At 40.5% G+C, this 24,047-nt stretch overlaps 1 long non-coding RNA gene across 1 annotated transcript; it reads right to left on the minus strand.

Annotated features, from left to right (window-relative positions):
- Nucleotides 1–2: 2 nt before the first annotated feature.
- LOC108599691 lies at nucleotides 3–23,769 on the minus strand. The gene is made up of 3 exons (XR_004458855.1): nucleotides 23,725–23,769; nucleotides 16,039–16,083; nucleotides 3–297 (listed from the first exon to the last, which is right to left on the minus strand). It is a non-coding gene; the product is annotated as an uncharacterized LOC108599691 (long non-coding RNA).
- Between the last annotated feature and the right edge of the window lie 278 nt (nucleotides 23,770–24,047).

The following is a 24,047-nucleotide window of genomic DNA, read 5'->3' on the forward strand; positions in this document are numbered from 1 at the left end:
CATATATATACATATATATCTATTAGATTTTGGCTAATTAATATTTATGCTGCTTAGTTGCTGCGCAAAATTAAATTGGTGGTGTCTTTTACTAGTCGTACTACGTTTTGTTGGCTTAAGCTCGCTGCGTTCGGTTCTCTTCCTTTTGTTGTGTGTTTAATATTTTATTTGGTATTCGAAAACAAATGCAACAAATAATCACTGCATATATTATATGGTATATATATATATAGATATATAGTTGTATTAGTTGTAATCTTGAGCAAAAATACTGTTGCTTAGCTGTCGCATTTAAATCTGCAAGAGAAAGAAAGAAAATACAATTAAGTAAATTTGTTTTAAATTCTTTTGTACACAAATAAATCATGAAATTAGCTTATTTATTTTGTAAATGCCCGCAATGCATTTAATCAAATTGCTCTACAGTTCAACTCGCGACAAGTCAATTCTCGAGGCCTCTTTGCAGCCGCTTCCGGCATTTTGTTGTGCGACACGAGTAAGCGCAACAGAGCGAAGAGAGGAAAGAGAGAGAGAGAGAACGTACAACATTTTCATTTGTATTTTTATATGAATTTTAATGCGTTGTTTGTGATTCTCTTTTAAACTCGCGCCAAAATTTTTACATGCAACCACCCCACAACACACACACATACAGCAAATATCGATGGCTGCCCCTTGTCGCCGCTAAGTCATTTCTTACGCCTGAAATCACTTCATGTGCAATTTAGTACAGATATACAGCATACAACGTTATTTCTGTACAGAATTTGTTATTTCTGTTTCTTTTTTTGTGTAATTCGCTTACTTTTTGCAGCGCAAATTCCCAACATAACTGTATACTATATGTATATGTGCTACACATGATTCTCGGCCAGAGCCAGAGCCAGCAGCAGAGCAGAGCAGTGAGCAACTAAAGTAGAAACTGAAAAACATTTCCCAGGGGCAGCGAAGAAGGCTCCAAAATATTTGCGCAGACCAACGCGATGTTTGCCAACTCACATGTAGTTGCTGCTCCTCCTGCTGCTGCTGCTGCTCTTGCTTATGAAATTATGCGCACTAATTCCCCATGTAACATACAGCGGAGCCTGCCTAGATAGCCTGACTCTGACTCTGGCTCTGGCTCGGTGTCTGAGAAACTTATGCGGGTTAGCAAAGCAAGAAAATATAGCAATATATGTATTTTAAAATACACTTTGACATATCTTTGTAGAAAATGGGCTAAACATATATGTTGTGCAAATAGTATGTAACAGGGAGCAGGAGCGTGAGCCCACAAAGTTTTGATCAGGCAAGACAACGGATCCGATATAGACCATGTCGTATGTATCGAGTTGCGTTGTTTCTCAGCAATCTGTAAGTGCTCACGAGCAACCAAATTTGGTGCATGTCGAGCTCCTATAGCCCACCTAATCTTTTATTTTCTTTTTTTTTATTTCCCCCCCCCTCCCTCACGTAAATCGAAAAAACATATAAGGCAGTAGAAAAATCTTAAAAATCTGAAATAAATCACCAAAATTGCCTAGTCTGCTTTCGAACCTGTGTGTTTGCTGCGACGTCCTAGGTTCAAAGTGTCTCTAAAAAGTTGGTGGCGCCCAACTTTATTTGTCCCCCTTGTTTTACTATAGTACAAGTGCGCATAATTTGTTCTTCCGCGTAGCACTTTTACCTTTTGACATGCGCCTGCACTACTCTTGTGTGTGTGGTGTGTTGTGTTCTTGCCACCGAGCAGCAAGCACGCATGCATATTTTGAACGTTGTCGTGGACGTTGCTGTGGCGAAATATGCAAATCTTTAGTGCCGTCCAGGTGTGACATTTGAAAGTGCCACAGTTTGTGGCACTCAAAGCCGTAAATTAGTTTCCAACACTCAGCACATTAGAGAGCCAAAGCGCTGCTTGCTGCCCTCGCATAACAATACAGTTTACTTAGTTTTGTATATCGAATGTTTTTCATTAAATTTTACATTTATAAAACCAAAGACAAAAACTTGAGAGCTTTCAACTTTATATATATCATATATGGTATGTGCTTTGCTAAACTTTGCATCAACTTTTGCTGTTAGCTAAACTAATATTACGCATACGTATATTTTGATTGTCTCCAAGTTTGTGGGGGGTAACTTACAACAAACTGACGTGTGCCTGCCTGTTCCTTGCCCCATCATAACTTGCCTCAAGTTGTGTAGCACAATGCAGCAGCGCCACTGACTTGAAATTAGCTTTTGGTCAGCAGCTTTACCTGTGCGTGCATGCATAATTTATGGCCCACAAACGCATAAAACATTCAGCTGGGCGTGTGTCAAAGTTGAGACTGAAACTTATTTGCTAAAATGACAGCTAAAGTTTTGCGTTTAAGTTTTAGGACAATCAAGTCACACACACAAATTTAAGTAGAAATATGAGAGATGAGAAAATTGCACTCACACAGGTTCACAATTTGGCATAAAAAAAAAAAAGAGTCCACCAGCATCTAGCTGAGCAGCACTTTTAATATCATGACTGTGCTCAGCTTGGATTTGTTGCGGGCTGCCTGCTGCGCCACAGACAGAGACACAGACCAAGATGCTGGTTGGCTGTCTGTCTGTCTGGCTGGCAGTCGATTCAGTCAAGCGGGAGGGCAATGAAATAATAAGTTCCGTTACATGCATTGTAAATTCCTAACATTGCATGCCGCAAAGAGCTGAGGACGTTGTCTGGCTTGTAGCAGCGTCTGCTGGCGCAGCTTCAATTCCAATTCCAACTCATTATCAATCATACGCACTGTGTGTGCGAAGTTCGCTATACAGCTTTTTAATGAGTTTTGCGCACAACTTTAAAAGGCAAACGCATAACTAGTTTTCTTTTAATTAACTTGCATATAAAGCAATGCCAATGTGTCTGCCTTGGCAACCGGTTTGCTTTCTAATTTCTTTAGCTTTCTTCTGCCATGCAACGCAATTGTGTCTGATTGTTTGTGTGTGTGTGTGCCATTTAATATTTCAGCCGCAAGACAATTGGCTTCCAATCATCACGATTATTCCACTTTACCTGCTGCTGCGCTGCTTCTGCTTATTGAGTTGGCTTCTGCTTATTGAGTTGGCAAATACAAACAGCAAATTCTCTCGGCTCTGTGGAAATTTATGAGATTTCTCAACCACATGCGTATGCAGCTGCCTAAAACTCTTTGCAAACAACAAGCGTTTGCCATAAAGTGAAACATAATCTTGATTTTAATAAGAAATTCATGCTCATATCCAATTATTTGCATAGCCAGCAATTTAATTGAGGCATTATGCGCGCTAACAACATTGCAATATAATTTTTAATATAATCTGCAAAGGCAGCCAGCCAGCGAGCAACAGAACTGTTGCCTATTGCCAGGCGCTTAGCATGCCCCGCACAGTTGTTGCCAATGTTGCACCTTTTGTTCCCAGCCCCAACACAATTGAATTTCTTAGCTTCAAATTCACAAAAGCGACGCAATAAATGCTAAATGCTGTACGTGACATACACATGGGGGTCATATGGGTCTCTCCCTCTCCATTCCATTCCATACTTATATGGGATGGCATAATGTTGCCGCTTGGCTGAAGCAGCTGAAGCCGTCGACATCTTTTGCCTTAAAATTGCTGTCATGCTTTGAAAGACTTTTGTTGTGACGACGGCGTTGACTTTATACGTCAATTTTCATCTCGTACTCATAGACGTGTGGAGTTTTCCACGTTTATGGCAGGCTAAAGAGAAAAGCGGCGCGGGGGCAGTGTGGGGGACAGGAAAAAACAAACATCAAGTGCAGAGAGACTGGCAGCTGCAAAACCGTTTGCCTGCCTGCTTTCACTCCCAGCCAGCCTAAAATGCCATTTTCTAGTCAGCAACACTCTCATGTCAACTTGTCGTCGTCGCCGTCGTCGCCACTGCCAACAACCGCCAGCGCCACCGCCACCGCCAGAGCACTAAAGTTTAACTCAAACTGAATGCTGACTGGGGGCTGCCGCCTTCCCAGCATTATTATGAACGCTACCAAAATTTTGTGTTGTTGTTTGCAATTTTATTATTTACTTTTTTTTTTTTTGGCTCTTTAGCAATTTTGCCCCACTGCTCGAGTTACGCGCGAGGTGGTGCGAGTAGAAATCCAATCAGCTCGAGTTTAACTTACTTTTCATAACATTTGTGCGCCAAGTGCTCATTAACACATTTTAATTAGCTGTGCGTTCGCACAATGAGACGAGCTTCAACTTTGTTGGAATTTTAATAATTACATAGCATATAAATGAAATAAATTGCAAGTGCTATAAGACTGCAATATGTTTATAAATATTAAATTTTCTATTTAATTCGTTAGGCTGTGTCGCGTTACTTAATAACTGAACGAACAGACAGCTGTAAGCTCCAGTTACTCGATGAAAATTAATTTTTTAAATTAATTATGCACAAGTTGCCACGCACACACACACACACACACACAATGAGTGTGTGTCATGCCCAACAGCAGCAGCAGTCAACACCTGCTTCATATATTTGCAGCTGGACTATAGAATTTTGCCTCGAGGGGGCGGTCAAAGCGAAAACTCATTAAATTGCATAATTATAAGAACACACACACACACACAGGCACACACACACGCACAGGCAGTAGCAACAACGTTGTGTATACATAATAATATTAATATTAATAACATAAAATACTTGACTGTAGAGCCCAAAACGCTGCAGTAGGTAAAATTGTGCAACTGATGAATGTCCCTGGGCCGCACTTAATAACATTTGCTTGCGAAAGATTTTATAGCTGCGATGGGGGCTGGGGCTGGGGCTGGGGCACATAATTTGATTTATGGTCACCACACTGAGTTTTAGCCGCAAGCCAATGATTTTTCTTTAAAAGGTTTCGCCAGAATGTCACTCAGTTGTGTTGCCATGAAGTGTACTTTTGGCCAAAAGGCTTTTGTCGTCTCCAAACTCAAAAAGGTTCATTGTTGGAAACGTTGATTGTTGAATTTTTGAGTAGCACATGTGGCGTTAAATGTTTTAAATTCCCACAACACAGCCAAGCACTACATACTATATATATAAATTCATATATAGTAGAGCTCGAAACGACGTAACGCAAATGTTGCAGAAATATTTAATTACACACACACACACACACACAATGATAGGCGTGCGCATATGCCGAGCAAACATTTAATGATCGAGGTCCGCATAGGCCTGAAACAATGGGGCACAAAATTATAGTCTACTTATGTGGGCAGCCTAACAAGCGGAAGGCGTAAGCGCTGGCCTACACAACTTCTTGGTACCACAACCACATACACTGAGAGCAGCACACACACACACACCACCGTAGCTGGCAGAGTGCCATATGTCAATTTTGTGTCAAATAAATGAAACGCATTAACTGACATGTCACTCATGGCAAATGGCCACTAATCAGACAAACGAGCAGAGCACATTGAGTCAAGCGTCAGCAGCAGCATACGATTATACTAGGAAATATTTGTAGGTAGACTATGGCCAAATACCGCAATCGATACACACACACAGTACGCTGCTGCGCCGTCAGTCAATTCATTTAGGCAGCAACTAAACTATAACAATAGCAACTAAAGCCACACACACACACACACACAGGCATAGAGAGCGAAGTGAGTGGGAGACAAATTGCAGAAAATCCCTTAATATGATGACCTATTAAAATTATGCTAGCGTAACAGCCAAATGAGTGGCGGGATTGTTGTGTGCGACTGGCGGCTGTGGGCGTGGCAGTGACAACTCTGCGATATATAATAAGTATATATATTATTTCTCAACAAAATTGCCTATTACTGCCATAAAAAAAAAGAAGAAAATTGCTGGAGCATGCACGTAAAATAGATTGAAAGTAACTTTTGCGTTAGACGCTGGGGCGTGGTCAATGCCAAAAATAGTTCACTAGCAGATGATGATAAGGCAATTATTGTTACTGTGTGTGTGTGTGTATTAAGTTTAAGCAATATGAAATATTGCAACGCTTTTATCTTTTATGTGTTTGTATCTTTGCTTGTCAGTTACTTTTTATGCTGACACTAAGCAACAAAGACAAAGAGAGAGAGAACAAACATGAAGTATGTGTCAAAAATAAGGCGACTGTGGCTAAATGCAAAACTGCACACAATAAAGCTGAAGGATTAAGCAGGACTACAATACAGTAGGTGAGTAAACAACACACACACACATATATGCAATAAAATATGTTACACACATACAAACAAAAGCTACAGCTGACAGCTAAAAAAAAGTGACAAAATGTTGAGCACAGGTTTCATTTTTTTTTCATTTCTCATTTCTTTTGTTTATCATTGCAGCTGCTGATGATGATGTGGACATATTGCATATGTGTTAGTGCCTGCTGGCAAAATATTTTGTTGCTGTATGTGTGACATTTAATTAGAAAATCCACAAAGCGAAAACTTCTAACTAAAAACAAAATTCATGCAATGCAAAGTAAATGGACAGACAAGTGACATGTTATGTAAAATACACACACACACACACACACATATATAAAACAAATGTCTGTCACACTTGTGTTTGATTTATTTAACTTATGCAATCATTTAACTTATGCCATAGATCAAGTTAAGGCTTCTAAGCTACAAGGGAATTTATTATTAATCCCTGCATTTCCATAGGCTTCCAACCCAAAAATACAAATTATTCGACTAAGCCAAAATTAATTGAAATTTAATTGAAAATGCGAGCAAACATCAACAGCTGCTGCGCTCAACTCTCAACTCTCGTCTCTGTATCGTCTGTCTCGACTGTCTGTCCTATAATGCGGTCAATCACTTGGATATCGCCCTGGCTGAGCCATAATTATTGCAACTGCTGTACAGTCGTTGTTGTCGTTGTCGTCGTTGTCGTCATTGCCGCCTGTCGCTTTAAGTATCTGTTGGCTGCATTTTCTTTAGCAACAAATTTTCGTGCCATGTACCTACACTAATTACAAATTGCGCAACCCCCCACCCAGCCCCCCTCTCTGCAGCTCTTGCTTGCGTTGCTGCTCTTTGTCTTTGGTTGCTGTTAGTGCTTGGCAGCGTAGCAAATTCTCGCGTCTCATAAATTAAGTAGGCCCCCATGACGCGTCCAGAAGTGAGCTCCCCCCCCACACCTCAAGCTGAACTGCGGGCAAGTCACGCCCGCGTTTGTCGCTCTCTTGCTACACTGCATCTTTATACACCGACGTCAGCGGCGCGTTGCAAACTGCAACGAAACATTACAAATGTTGCCTTAAGACGTCGTCGTCGTCGTCGTCGTCATCGTTGTCTGCTTGCTAAAGAAATCTTATTAAAAGCTACATACTGAGTGAAAATATTGTTTGCACCGTTGCAATCGCATAAATTACGGCCAGCAGGCAGCAGCCCTTGCCCCACCCCACCCACACCACCCACACCTTTTGGCTTAGCGGGGCATTCGCCTTTGTGAGCAGCCAAAGATGAAGAAGCCCATGGCATGAAATGCGATTTGTTGTTCTTAAGCTGTCACACTTGGCTCTAAACTTAAGTTGAATGACTTGCAAATAGTAACAGCAATTAGAGCTTAGATTAATTAACAAATTAATACGAATTTATGCAGAGACACTCAAATCTCTCTCTCTCTCTCTCTCTATGCAATGCAATTAATTAAGCTGCAGCATGAAGCATCCTTTGAGTGGCAATTCGCAGCTAGTCCTGCAGCTGTCATAAGCCCCAAATCAGAACTGAAACTACCTGTGGGAGTTGCAACTAGAAACGGGCGCGCGCACTTCATGCCACATGCATGTGAAGCGTGTAGCGCTGTGTGGCAGCATCGACCGATTTTCGGTCAAAATAGCAAAAACGGGTGAACGACGTGGGATGTGGGCGTGGCAGCAACTGAGCTTTCGGCATATTAGTTTACATGGTAACTGCGAAACGAACTGTGTGCAGCATGTGGGCGGCTCGTTATGTCGTTCATACAGTTTTGCATGCACTGAGCGCTGAGCTCAATACTCAGCACTGAGTGGGGCTGCGGCTTTTATGCCTACAGTTGGCAAACTAGGCTTCGCTCGCTTTTTAAAAGCATTTAAAAATTCATTTAGGTTGGCTTCCCCGCTAAAATAAGCGCCCACGGGCTGCATCGATATTGAAATTTTGTAAGAGTTCTTAATAATGCAGTTAAAAAATCCTGTCAGAGGAGCACTTGGAGGCATAGCCTGAGTGTTTGGTGTGCTGCTTCTGGAGCATGCTCAGATATAAGCAGCGGTAAGTAAAGCAATCACACGCTTCATAAGCCACACAGACGCGACTCATAGAACTGGCAACAGTGTGGGGGAGGAGGGGGAGGGGTGTGGCGGCAACAACAATTGAATAAGCGAGGCAATCAATCAAAATACAAAATCTATTAGGGGCGCAGCAGCAGCAGCTACAGCCCGCAGTAACTTGTCACTTGCTACAGTGACTGCTAAACATTCACACACACACACGCCATAAACATTTGTTTATTATTATTTGCTATAAATGAAATGGAAATGTGCATAAATTTGACTATTAGCTAAGTTTTTGCTTAGATAAAAACATAAAGATTTTGTTTATGTGCGAAAGTTTTGTGTGCGCAAACTTCTTGACGTCACTGTGCGTTCAATTATGAGATTGAGCGTGGATTTCTACTTCATGAGTAGCTAATTTTAAAAAATGATGCATACCAAACTGACAATTTAAAATGGATAATTAATAATTGCCACAGAGTGTGAGTGAGACAGCACGAGGAGAGCGAGCGAGAGCGCTAAAACAAAGTGCTTTCCATTTTAATTTATTAATTTAATGTGCGCGCGCTCAAAAAGGCAACAGGACAAAGCTGCTGTTGACTACTGTCGACGTCGACGTTGACGTCGCTTCGTCCTGCGCAGGCTTTGAGGCATTTTCAATTTTTAATTCAATAAGGCAGGCAACAATTTTTGCCCTCGCTGCTGCGTTATAAATTTAGCGACAACACTCGCTACAGTCATAAACTTTAAGGGCGAGCACAGCCAACCCAACCACCCCACCCCCAGCATTGCTATTTGTGTTCTATGGCGAAACTTTCACACACTACACACACAGTTAAATTTTGGTCTGTGGCACAAAACAAACGCAAGTCATAATGCTTATTGGATTTGTGCTGAGACAGAAATATAATTATGTCCAGGAATTTCAATTACACAACACACACACACACACACACATTCTCATATAAAAAATGTCATTTAATAATGCCAAACATAAAGTGCATTGCCATAAAGTTGCGACCCCCAAACATTTGTGGCGCACAAATAAATTTAGCAAGAAAAATTTAATTAAAATAACAACAACAACAGGCAAAGGGCTCGCAGTATTTAGTAGCCGCTAACAACAAAATTGGCTGCATTAATAAGAAATTAAAATTTAATAAAGCACATACTTAGGCGCAGCAGCAGCAGCATAATGAAAAGCCTTGCCCAAGCCTTTTGGGACCCGTCGCCAGCTTTTGTTAAGCCCAGACGAGGGCGCAAGCGAGTTTCGTTCATTCTGCTTTTTTTTTTTTGCCAGTTAAAAGTTTGCGCTGGTTAATGAAACTTGAGCGAAGCGCTTAAGGAAATGCTCGAAATGCTTTTGTTCGAACTACTTTTGTTGTTGTTGCTTTTTGCTGTTTTTTTGTGCGCTCTTTTATGTTTGCTTCGCTTGGGCTGTGGGCGAAGTTCTCGCTTAATTTGCCCAAAAGATACATTTTGAGTAGTGGCAGATACTTTGGCGATGAACATGTTAGAACAACTTTGCTTGTTTGATTGATGAATCGCTTGAAAAATGGCTAAAGAAAAATCAAACACACTAGAGCTTCAGTTGAGTTCAGTTGAGTTGATGATGTCTGGCCCAACAAACAAAAGTAGAACATGCCAAATGCCGTTGTCTGACCTCTTTAATGGACTCTGCCGTCGCCTAATCCACTCCAAGCCAAGTGTGTGTGTGTGTGTGTGTGTGTGTGTGTGTGCGTGTGTGTCAAAGCGTAAGCTACAGGAAGTGCAGCTAATGAATTGCAGATTTATGCAATGGCAATAAGAGAAATGACTTGAGCGCTTAAGCTTAAAGTCGCTTTGAACTTAATACCAAAGATTGTAATCAAATCAAATCATATATAAAATGCTTTTAAATTTATGTAACAATTTTTACTTCAGCAACGTTTATAATTATTTTGTAGTAATTTTGTGCATATCTTAAATCAAATATTTGCAACAATTTAACGAATTTAAACTCTTTGTTAAATTTAATAAATATTTACAGCTATACAGCGCAGTTTTTAACAAAGCAAACGCATTTTTGTGCAAAATTAATTGCCAGTGCATAAAGTTTATAAAGATTAAATTCAGTTTTCTCTATAGCGGCCTCAAGGCTTTCTAAGCGAAATGCTTAGCCAACAACATACTCAAAATGTTGCTGCTGTTGTTGTTGCTGTTGTTGGCACACATGAGTTGCAAAGCGAAATAAACATCGTTTAGTGCATATTTAGTACAAGCAGTCAACTCAAAACCCGCCCAAAAACCGGCTAGCAACACCAACACACACACACACACACACATGCATACACAGCTTGGTTGTTAGCAGGAAAAATGCATCAATGCAAGACGACGACGACGGCTGCTGCTGCTGCTGGAAAAGGCAAAGCAACAACAAATGGGGGGGAAAACAAAAAAGGCCAAGACAACATAAAACACAGAAAAGAAAAGCGACCAAACAGGCCGCCAGTCAACAGTAAAGAAAATGGCCAAACATGTTCGCTCGTTCTATGAATAACGACGACGACAACAGCAACAAAACTTGGCGTGCTTGTTTGCCATCAACAACATCATCATCATCAACAGCAGCAGCAGCAAGGAACAGATAGAACAGCGACAGAGTTGAAAATAGAGAGCGAACATGTTTTTATTTTTTATGTGTGTGTGTGGAATTTTACCTTTTGCAAATGCTACGTATACGCCGCGTGGACCGCAGCTACGTCAATCTTTCAGTTAGCAACAAAAAGTTTGAGCCTTGCAGGCGCAGCACACTGCGTATTATGATAAACTCAGCTGCAGCAGCAACATGCAACATGGGGCACATAGCCCGCAAGGCAGTTGCGGACTACGAGGCAATTAGAAACAGCAGAACTTTCGCCACAAGTTGCAAGCAACTCTCAGTCCGTGTGATAAGCCAGCACGTAGCAAATGTAGTTGCATTAGTTTTAAGCTCACACACACACGCACACAGACATAAGTACAGCTTAGTTGGTCATATGTGTTTTGCTTGTATAAAAACACTTTAGACGCTTTGCATACAAAGCGCATCAGCAAAATTAAATTAATTAGCAAAAAATCAAAAGTTGCAAACTGCAATCAAAACGCTCGCAGATTAATTAAATTTCACAGCAACTTTAAAGACGAATTTAATTATAGCGAAAATAATATATATATGTATGTATATGTGTGTGTGTGTTAAAGTCAAAGCAAAAGTGCGCGCTGAAAATTCAAAGGCCGCCTACAGTCGTTGGCTGCTGCTCTCTGTTCCGTTTCAATGTTGCTGCTGTTGCTGCTGGTTGCTGTTGCTTTGCTGCTTTTCGCTGTCGGGTTTAATGAACGGAAATCTCTTGCAAATATTCAATTGCTATACACAACTCTCACACACACAAGTGTAGTGTGCATGTATTTGTGTTTGTATATAGGCAGCATATACGACTGACTATGAGCCGCAGCTACAGACAAAAGCGCATGTCGAGCTACGTCGACGCCGACGTCGCTGCCGCTGCATGATGACGTCGCTGTTGTTGTTGTTGTTGAGACTCTCTAACAAATGTGCCTGATGCTGCTGCCCTAGGGCTGCCAGACAGGTTGCCATAACTGCAATTTTTTTTAACTGCAATTATGTGAAGTAGTCAACTGCAACATTGTGTTGGTTTATAATATTTTTATACAACAACAACAGCAGCATTAAAGTTGCTTTTAAAAATAAATTTATATTTATTTAGCAAGTTGCTTAAGTGCAGCAACTTCTACTTAGCGTATTTTTAGGCTCAGGGCCCGGGCCTAGCAGCAATGCCAAAAAACATATTTATAGGTACACACACACACACACACACACACACTCACACACTAGCGCTTGCAATTTTAATAATCCGCTGCCATTGAAAGCCATACAAGGCGCGACAGCGACGTACGTGTCAACATTCGACGCCAGCTGCGCTGCTAGCATCAGCGTCAGCTGCACGCGCGACGGCGCATATAAATTTCGTGTTCATTTTTTCTTTTTTATTATTATTATTTTTTTTTTCAAGTGGTCTAGGAACTTTTGCGGCATGCAACAGCAACAAAAACTTGGCTGCCAAGCGAACGAACGAGCGTGGGGTGGGGGGCTGCAGTTACAAGTGTGGCGCACTGTGGTGTGAGTCAAAGCGCATATGAAAAATATAACGTGGGAATTTCTATGCTAGATTTTCATAACGGTGCATTTAAAACTGTAGCAAAGCCAATTAGGCAGCTGATTTAAAGTTGAAGTTAAATCATAAAAAGCAAACTTAACAATTTAATTTGTTATTAAAGTTTGCACCACTGTGCAGTAAGCGCAAAATGCCTAGACAGGCAACGTTTAAGGCTGCTAGGCATAGGCGACACACACACACTAATACACACACACATAGAGATAGAGAGAGAGAGAGAGAGAGCGTCTCTCCCATTGGCCTTTGTCTATGCTGCTTGTGGCATTGCGTTGAGTGCACAACAAATATTGTCGCCGGCTAGGTCGGGAAATCAACGCACTAAGGCAAGCTCCCCCCCTCTGCCGCTACCCCACAAGCAGTGCTGCTTTACATGCATAGACGGCTGCCGGCAGCAGCAGCAGCGCCAACGACAGCAGCAGCAGCACAAAGTAAATAGTAAACAAAAATAGTTTGCAAGCCAAAGTAAAAATGCAAAAGAGCGAAACAAATAAATACGACAGCGAGTTAAAGAGAGAGAGCGCGAGCGCTAGAGACAAAGCAAAATGGGAAAAACGCATGGCACAAGTAAATAAAAATAGCGTAAAACAAAATGCGAAACAGCTTTTTGTTTTTTTCGCTAGTTCTAGTCGCTTTGCCACGCTAAAATGAAATTAAAGCTGCTAAAATGCAGCGCTGGGGTTTATATCGTGAGTGTTTACTTATGGCTCACTGTAGACGTAGCAGCCTCGCTAACAACTAAAGCTTTTTATAAACTGTAAGCATGCAATGCTTTGCGATAAGGCCCAACTGCCACAACATTGAGCAGCAACAACAGCAACAACAACAACTGTAATTACAATAATAAAAAACAAGCAAGCTAAAGCTACCACACAAATTGATAAGCAATCTGCTTGTAAGATTAACGCCGCTGATTGAGACTGACAAGGGGGAAGCGAAGAGCGAGGGCTGCGCAGCAATTGCTTATGTTGGTATTTCAACAATTGTTGAGCGTCAAAGTAAATATTTAATAGTCACGATTGTGTGGCTGATAAATATTTAGTAATAAGTTTAAATCTTGATTAGCAATTAACACAAAATAAAAGAAATTGAGTTTGCTATGCTTACAATTTATTTAGTCTTTTAGTCTAACTTAACTAACTTGCCATTAGTTCAACGATAAGCGCCATAAAAAATTATCGCATGTTTTTTTTACAACTGCATTATACAGTTAGCGCTAAAAGTTCACTTACATGACCCTGAAGCTGCTGCTGCATTTAGCATAAACAAATGTCAGGCAAAGCGAGATTAACACATTGTTTTTTATATATAAAAAAAAAAACCAAATCAGAATGCAGTACAGTGTGCGAGAGAGACAGCAATAGGCAAGCGGGCAATGAACGCAAAAGAAAAATACACAAGAGCACGCAAAAAATAAAATAACGAAGTAGCCAACGGAACGAGCAGCGCCGCACGCAATCTGCTGCAGTCGACGTCGACTGCGCAACATTTTCATTGAATTTACGATAGAAAGACGCGAGCAACGCACAATGAACTTTTAAGCAAACTGATAGATACATTTGAAATGCACATAATTTAGCGAAAGTTTTGCTGGCAGAGGTGCTAAACGTTTTTAATGCTAGCACACTTGCCGTATGAGTAATGCCAAAAGCGGATATTACGTATACGAGACATGCTGCAATAAAATATCAAAGTTCAAAGCAAACAAACACACACACACACATATGTAGACTTGTATATATGTGAGTCAGGTACATATGTTGGGATTGCTTGGATTTCGTTACACGATTTTAACAAAGGCCTTGGCGCGCTTTGGCCCATTTTGAGCAGCTATATCCAATTACACACACACACACACACGCGCAGCATCAATAACAGCGACAAGTAAACAGGCGCTTAACTTATGCACATTGTACTCACTGTCTACGTCTTGTTTGTGTGTAAAAGTCAAACTATCAATTACAATTATGTGCACACAATGAGCGAGTGAGACAGCAACACGCAGAGTTATTCATCAGTTAGCTGTGTATACAAAAAAATTAACTGCAACTAAGCTAAGCCCTTTCCACAGCTTTCAAGTCAAACTGAGCTGGCAACAGTTCAAGCCAAAGCCAAAGCCAAAGCCCGAGCAAAGCAATTGCCAATTCAGTAAAACGAGCTACAGCTCTCAAGTCGCTATATACAGATATAAATCTCAAGCCAAAATAGGTGAGGCTAGCAAAGCGTAGCTTGACCCAAGCAAACTGCGTTACAAATCAACAAAGATTTGTGCACTTTATTAAGTGAATATTGCTGGCATAAATTTAATTAAATCTCAGTGTCATTTTAAGCCAATTTAAGCTAAACTCTCAAAGAGAGAGAGCGCAAGAGAGCGCTGGGGGCAGCTGCAATTACGCTTCAATGCATAAGATACTTCTATGTGTGTGTGTGTTGATTGACTGGCAGCATTGCGAATAGTTGCTGCTGCCTCTGCTATGCAAACGACATGCTACAAAATGTTGCAAACCACAAAGCTCGTTGCACGCAACCCGCGCCCGCTGCCTACAGCATTAAGATAAGAACTCAACCAATGTCTGGCACGTCCGTTCAAACACACAGCACACACATACATAGAGTGGAGTGAAAAACAATTGAAACTTTTCTATTAACGCAAGCCCGAGTCTCTCGACTTGAAACTTGCATTTGCCATTGTATCTTTACAAAGAAATTGCACAAAAACACACAAATATGGGTGAAGAGGCTGTGCAAAATGCAATGAGGCGACACATGCGGCAGCAACCACAAGGCGAGGCAAGGCAGCGCTGCAATTGATTGCAGCAAAAGTTAAGTAGATTATGATGGAAAACTTTTCAAACTGACAATGAGACTGACTGTCGAACAGACGAACAGACACTCGTAACTGACATGATACGAGAGTTTGCAGCAATAACCACAAGAGAGCGACAAGAGAGCGCAGGGGGGAGTGCCAAGCAAAAGTTTTCTATGTGGCGTGTTGCTGTTGCATTTACAGCACAAGTTTTTCTTCTTTTTATTTGGGAAAAACTAGTTTTTCTTAGCGGCTTGAAAAGAAAGCCAAAGATGAATTTTTGCTGCTGCTGTCAGTGAAAATCTTTGCAGTGATTGAATGGCCAAAGCGAGAGCAAGAGCGAGACGAGAGCTCAAAATAATCAACTTCCTTGAGTGCTGCCACAGCCTCTGCCTCGTCTGCTCGTAAGCAAGTTTATAAACGGAAATTGTTAGTGGCAACGACTGCAATTAGTTGGAATATTTATGTCGATTGCTAAGATTAAGTGTCTTGTGCCAAATCGAAACTAAAATCTAAAGCTCTTGCTAAAAAGAAATTGCCCAGACTTTGATTAGATATAGTACAGTTTATAAACAAACTGCATAGGCTGACTTGACGCATAATATACTTAATATATTAATCAAAGCTGTCGAGACTGACTATTAATTAAGTTAAATTTAGCTCGCTTCTAACTGCTCTGCGCCCTTTTGGGTCATTGGCTTGGTTTTGTTTGTAGCGCCTTCGGTCATGTCTTAATTAAATCACTTGTCAGCGCATTTGTTTATGTTTTTTAAATATAACTTACACGCATTCAATGTTGTACTTGTTTAGTTTAAATTGCAACACGTACCTGCAAGAAAAAATCAAATTTATGTTTAAAATATTGTGTGTGTGAAACAAAAGCTTTGTATTGTTTAAATGCCAAATTTATATTTAGCCAAGCGGAAGCATAAAACTTTGCATACAGTTTATTGTTCGTATTGTATTGTTATTATTCATTTTGCATATTAAGCATAAAATGCACTCAGCGCAAACAGCTCGACAGCTGTTGGGCTAATTATACAAATAAAATGCATAAAAAATCATTTGTAAAATTCTGTTCTGTAGCATAAACAAATCAATTGATATGAGAGCACGTGGTGAAACATTTGCGCATTTTGTTAGGGTATTTAGCATATTTAAATGTCATGTTTATGCGCCTGAGACACATTTTGACGTCATACAGACAAAACGGAACTGGTAGCACCAAAACTAAGTAAACCGGCACAGCAGGTAATCAAGTCAGTTAGCTAGATAAAATTTTTATGCTTTTTTTTGGCTAATCAACAAACGAAAACAAGCTTAAGAGGCCTTAGGCTGCTTAGCTGTGCTAAATTGTTAACTGGACAGCTATATGGGTCAATAAGCAGCACAGAGAGCTGAGAGCTATGGAAATAAATAAATCAGTAGCATAATTTAAAAATCGCATGTCTAACAAAATCTTTTTTGACAAATTGTTTCATCTATGAGTAATAGAGCACAAGTGTATACGTGTGTGTGTGTGTGTGTGTGCGGCAGTAAACAAAAGTTAATGAACTTGCTGTTGGCCCCAGATGCTGCCGCCGCCGCCGCCGCTGAGCCGCGAGTGCGAACGAGCAAACAAGCAGAGCTGATGATAATAACATAACACATAACAAAATACGAAAAACAAAAAAAAAAATGTTTGAAATGTTTACTTAGACTTGCCTGCTGAAGTGTAAATACTCTAAGCTTATTAGCCCAGCTAATAAAGTTGCTCAGTCAAGTGACAAAGTCAATAGACTTTTTATTTCTATGCAGCGTATTTTGAACAATTTAATCTCACGTCTAAAAAGGCATTTGGCTATGAATGAAAATGCCCACACAGCTGCCAAATTGTGTATTAGCCACAACAACTACATTAACACACACAGTTTGGTTAATAAAAACAACAATAATACAAGTAAATAATAGCAAAGCGCTATAAACAGAGCGCCAAGCAACAAAAGCAAAAGAGAGCGCGCCTGCAATGTTTACGCTCCAACAAATTGAGAGAGAGAGCGAGAGAGCCAGAACGGATATTGAAGCAACTCAACGATTTCTCAATGCGTCAGACGCTTGTTTAATTAATTGCAAAACAAATTCCTTTCAAGTCAAAAGACAACAACAACAAGTGTATAAATTAAAGTTGGGCGCAACCAACTTTTATATACACTTTGACTAGAACATCGCATCAAGCACAGCCATGCACTCACACACACACACACACATAAAACAGCTAGCAGCTCGTTTTCGCTGTAGCGTTAGCAGCGACGCCGCTGCTGCGTCGGCAGCGACGTTTGTATGGCGCGTCAGCACTCACACCACGCTGTCTATATTGAAAATTGAAATGTAAATAATTCCTAAATTATTAATGCGATCGTTCTGAAATTTTTACAATCGGTCAAAAACATGACTAGACAATTTAATGATTTATTTCAGATTTTAAAACATTTTTGTGCCGCCTTATATCGTTTTTTTTCGATTTGCGGGGGAGGGGGGAGGAAATAAAAATAAAATAAACGAAGTAGTGTCCGGATATAGGAGCACCTTATCCATATTTTGGTTGCTCTAGTCTTTATAGTTGCTGAGAGAAAACGCTTCTCATACAGACGGGCATGCTTATATCGACTCGTGTTGTCTTGTGGAAAACACAAAGGAAGAAACAAAATCATCATTAATATATTACTTTTTGGGGATCTGGCCACGCCCTCTCCCTGTTACATACATTTGCACAACTTCATGATACCCTTTTCCATATTCAAAGTGTCTAAAAACGTAGAGAACAATTAGTTTATGGCATATGCAAATAACAATGTGTATTTATTTTATTATTTTAGACTGCTGTCAGCTGTTTGATAACATTGCTAGCATTTTATTTAAATTTTGCTACTTGAATTTTATTAGCATAAACTATACGGCTACGCCTCACTTTTACTTTTTTTTCTGTTTTTTTTTTGTTTGCTTGTTCATACAAATTTTATAATCTTTTATTGATATTGATCAACTTTTTTGTATATACAATTAACTTGTAGTTAGCAGCCTGTTGTCTCTTGCTGAAATTAGCATAAACAAAAGCAAAAATTTATATAGCCGAAAAAATATAAAAATATAAAAAATTGAACAGGTTGCGTTAAAAAATATTTTTAGAGCTTGCTTAGCATTGATACGTTGACATTTGCAAGCCCAAGCTTAAAATAAAACAACAACAACAATAACAAAAGGCAACGAAAATTGCAAAAAGCAGCAAAGTGTTTTATTTAGAGCGCAAATGCATGTTCAATTGTCAGCAGTCTCGATGTGTAGTTGAGACAAATTTGGTTTTTCCTTGAAAGAAAAAAATGTGCAAATTCTCAATTTTTTTATTGTTGTTGTTGTTGTTTTATATAGCAGCCATATAAGGCAGTAAACTGCAGTCGGCAACAAAAAAGGAAAAATGCTTTTAAACAACTTGGCACATCTAAGGAAAATCAATTGTTGTTGTTGTTGTTTTTGTTGCTGGCTCATAATTAGCAAAACTACAATAATAGCAGTTGATTGTTGTCGGTGTTTGTTGATGCCTCTAGCAATGGGCATGCAACACACACACATAGGCGGTTGCACTAATCACAACGAGCAACTAGAGACATGCAGCAGAATTATTGGCAAATAATTAGTGTTGCACAAATGCGTTGCTGCGTGTTGCTGCTACAGATTTGGCAGATGCATTTAGCAAATTGCAATTGAGTGATGGAATTTGAACAAAAATTTGTTAGACTGTTTCAATTTCATTTGCTAGAGTTAAGGTCAAACGAGAAATGAATAAAAACTAGATTCGTCTAATTAACTAAATGCAGCAATAAAGATTTCATTTCATTTGCTATTGCTTATATGCTAAATTGAAAATATGTTATGTTCAAAACTTTTATGTGCGCTCATTAAAGCAACTATAAAAATTCAACCTTAGCCAATTTATTTGAAGCGCTAATAATTAATTTGCTGATAAGACAAGTTTTCAAATGCACAAACATTTAGTACAACTGCCAATAGTTAACATGAACTGAAGCTGGCTCGCATATATTTTATGCTTATGGCCACTTGTAAGGCTCTTGGAGCGAAAGTAACTTCCTGTGTGTGTGTGAGCCAGACACTCTTGACTGACAAATCTGACAGCTGGGGTAGCAACATAAGCTCCACACACACACACACATGTATATATATTTATATATGCTAAGCTTATGACACGCATCATATGTTTGCAACAAAGCGGGCTGGAGTGGGGGGGGAGGGCGGAGTGCTGCACAATGGTAACCCAAGCTCTGCTGCTGATAAAGCCACCAACTGCCGGCAGTAGTCATTATCACAGCCCTTCAAGGTTCTCTACGCTTTTTTCTTTTATTTTTCAGCGTATGCGTATTTTTTTGCAAATTTGCAGCTTAGAGAGCGAGAGCTCGAGCTCATGTGTTTTATGTAAATTACGTAAAGCTTGGGCGGAATTTAATGATGTTCCGAAAATGCCATAAATAAATGGTTTCGTTTACGACTTTGGACATTAACCTGTTAAATTTCTAATGCACTCGAGTCGAGAATGTCCTGTGCGCCAACTAAAACCCACACACACACACAGACAGAGAGTTAGAAAGGACGGACAGTCAGTCAGTTCGTCAGTCAGCAGACCCGCAGCTAAAGCATAACGTAGCGCTCCCTCCGCTCACCTTCAACCCTAAAACTCACCCCTAACCCGTAGCCGTGCCGTAGCCGTTGCCGTTGCCGTTGAGGTTGTTGCTTTTCCGGCCGCAAATAGCCAACAAGCAGCCAACGGTTTGCATATTTAAGCAAGCAACGTTCGCAACGCCTGACAGCCTGGATAATCTGCCATACTAATGGTACCAAAAACCAGCAACAGCCACACAGCTAACGAGACTACAACTTCTTGTTTAAATGTGTATGCTAACTGTAACTACACTGCGAGAAAAGCTGGCGGCTACTCTCTTACTATCTGCGGCATGCAAATGCCACATAATTTCGCTGAGTGTAAGTAGAGCTTGGGCCAGAGACAGTCAAACAGACATGCCACAAAATCAATAATGATTACATTTGCGTTGCATATTTCACCAGCCAGCCAGCGGCAGTGGCACCAGCAGCGGCATCGGCTGGGTATGGATTTGTTTTTCCTATCCGTCTAAATGACATTTGCAAGCCTACCAAGTTTGTTTGACAAGCGAATGTGGAGAACGCCAAGCGCCAATTGTGTGTGTTGTTTCGTTGGTTGGCCAAGTCGGTGGTCAGGTGGTTTGCATTGCACTGAAGAGTGTGAAAAATGCAGCACACACACGCACACACACAAAGGGAAACAACAAAAGACGGAAGGCGGTTAAGTGCTCAGGAGCAGCCTACACCCACTTCTAGATAACACCAAGACCCCAGACCACACTAAAGCAAACCAAACCGAACCATCCACCCACCAGTCGTAGCACCTCTGCTCTCTAGTGCTGGAAAAGAAAAAAAAAAACGGGTTGAGTGCTTTGCGCTGTGGGGCTTCGAAGCAAAAGAAATGCAAAAGCAAGAGGAAACTGCAATAAGTGGCGCGCAGGGTCAACGATAAAAGGGGGGTGTATGTGTATGCATGTGTGTGTGTGTGTATAGTAGGCAGACAAAGAGTAACGCCACTCAATGCAGCGACGTCGACGACGACGACGACGACACACAGTCAACGGCCTACAGACGACGGCAATGAGTAGAGTAAGTAGGAAAAAAAGAAAAGAATGCATAAGAAGTAAAAGAGTTGCTGCTAAAGTGTGCTCAGCAGCTGGGGGTGGGAGGTGTGTATGGGGGGGAGGGTAGAGAAATGGACTCGCGAGACTAAGACGAGACTAAGCTTGAGAGCACAACCAGTTAGAAATTGCAACAGCAAAATGCAACAAAGTACAGCTACCAATCTGATAGCACATCATCTGCACTGCACTGCACTTCGCCTCACCCACCGCCCCCCGCCCAACCAACACACATGTTTTATGCTCGTTTGGCAGGTTGAAATTCAACGCAGCAGAACGACGAGCGACGAGCGAAGCGACAGAGCAAAGTAAATGCAAAAAATAGCAAAGAAAATGCACACACACACACACACACACTGCTGAACAACAGCTAGGCAGAGCACCAGAGCAGCAGCATGTGAAAGGCCAGACAAAAAGAAATGCAACCAAAGCGACGTGTGTGCATCAAAATGAAAAACAACAAGCATAAGAAAAGATACAAAATAGGCACAGCGCGTAAAAGCGAAAAAAAAGTGCAGAGAGCAAGAAAGCACAAAGTAGAAAATGCAACACAAAGCGAGCGCCAAAGCAATTGCAATTGAATGCAGTGCAAAGAAGAAGCAGAGAGCGACTGAAAAAAAAAGTGTGGTCCAGCGTGTGATGTGGCGGGGGAGCGGGGCTGGTATCCAGAGCTAGACAAGTGCCAGCGCATAAACAATGCCAAAAGACCCAAGTCAAAAACTGGTTTCCAAACAATATCAAATTGAATTGGTTTTTAGCCATAAAACACATAAATTCATATAAATAATCGTACAACTTATGCCAAACCCACTTTTGAATTGACTTCCTTTTCGGTTTCGGTCTCTCCAATGCGCGTTATCTATTAGATTAAACAAGAATCCAATTAGTTGGGGTAGCTGCTAATAAGATAGAAATTTATTTCGCCCGTAGATCATTCGGAATCGCTACTCACTTACACTCAAAATCATTTCGTTTGAAACTTTTCGAAAGTACATGCTAATTGCTGGATATAAGTTAATCAATTCAGTTTTAAAAGCTTTTATTTTAATCAGCTTCAAGTGCGCTGCTGCTGCAATAACTAGTTTATTAAGCAATCAATTTCTGGTATGTATATAAGTACATATTTGCACATATTATAAACAAAATCACGAGTGAATATCGCTAAATAAAACAAAAGGAAACTTGAAGATTTCTGGTTTCAAGCCAAAAAATATATGTGTGTACACACATTGTATTTGTATGTGTACTACTTTAAGCCCAAAAATAATTGTGAGCTTGCCAAGTGTAAATGATTTTCTCCGTCTCCGTCTCAGTCGCAGTCGCAGTCTCAGTGTGTACATAGGTAAGAACAGCAACAAATCTAAACAACAAAGCAACGCCAGTCAGTGAGCTTAAGCTTCAAGAGAAGCAAAAAAGGGAGAGAGAACGAACATTTGCTTGAATTCAAATTCAAATCTGCTTCTTTTCAAGTGCAGCGAAGCGACGACGTCAACAGCAGCGGCAGCGAGAACGAGAACGGGGGCGTCAACGACGGCAGAGCTGCCTTAAAAGTAATCACAATTGAATTTTTTAGACAGCGGGGGACAGCGACGTAGCCTAACAATATGACTGACAGACAATAATATGACAAAAAAGTTTTTGCCGTCGCTGCTACTACTGCTGCTGCTGCGACTGTGAATGAATCTTTGTTGCCTGGCATTCTGATAAGAATTAAGCCCAGTATTTGCTAAAACTTCACCAAGCGGAAGTGATAAAGGCGCAAAGGGCTACCCAAAAATTGACACTTGCAATAACAAGCTACATATATATAGTACTTACTATATAACTTAATTTGTATTCGTATGTCTGGGTCTGATAGATGCCGCGCACATTGCTGCCTACGCCAATTAGAATTATAAATTGTAACTGCCAGTGTTGTATACGGACTAACGCAAGTCTTACCTACACATATACAGAGAAAGAGCGCGAGCGGAGAGAGCGGCTTATGCGCGCGAAAGAGAGCACATGTAGCAAAAGCAAAGAATGCAAGGCACAAAAGGAGGCAAAGGCAAACAACAACAAAGTGAAGAAAACAAAGGCAAAGCAAAACGTGCAAAGCAAATAAGAAAAAAAAAAAAAAAGAATAATGCGACGCTGCCGCTGCCTTTGCGTTTGCCGCTATACAAAAATCAATTTGTATATGTATAGAGATGGTGGATGCTGTGTCTCAAAAGGGGGAGTCGTTTGACTAACTGCGAATTGCAAATACCCTATGCACAAATATTTAACTGTTGCTTACTCTGCACGAGTATCTAGAGTCAAATCACACCAGTTAGAATGCACACACTGTTGGAAAATCCAATACAAAGCGCAGCGCACAAAATATATCTCAAACATGAAACGCCCTTTGCGCCAAAGGGCATAAAAACTGTATACATGACACACACACACACACAGAGACACACACACGCAGCACGCTTTGCCGGCTGGCAGGCAGGCACACAGAGAGAACACGAATGCGATAAATGAGAGAAACCACGCTTAATTATGCTTAATTTGTTGTTAATCAAACTGACAAACAATAAACTTTATAAGCCACCAGTAAAGAGTTTTTACTCAGAGACGCATGCAAAAGATAGAAAACTAACGCGCCCAGACAACTAGAAACTCTTGGCAAAAATGTTGAAATTGTTGTATAAAATTTGTACATAAATTGCGCTCACGTTTTTCTCAATTGTAGTTGCGTTTTTTGTTTTGTTGTGTGTTTATGTGATTTTGTTTTTTGCCGCCTTCTTTTTACACTACTCTGCTTGCAGTTGGCAATTTGTTTTTATTTTTAATTCGACACACTATAGTTGCATATTAATTTGATTTTAACTAATGTGTTGCTTAATTTCTGTTATTGTTACTGACCAACAAACGGAACGTTACGACGCGCGAACCGATCACCACCATTAGAATTTTTATTAATTTTTTCTGTTTTATTTATCCGCGTGCGACGTGCTTTCTCCTCGACGGCAATTTTCGGAATGAGCAGAAAATGAGA

This window comes from Drosophila busckii, chromosome 3L (genome assembly GCF_011750605.1).
Source record: "Drosophila busckii strain San Diego stock center, stock number 13000-0081.31 chromosome 3L, ASM1175060v1, whole genome shotgun sequence".
Classification (NCBI taxonomy): Eukaryota; Metazoa; Arthropoda; class Insecta; order Diptera; family Drosophilidae; genus Drosophila; species Drosophila busckii.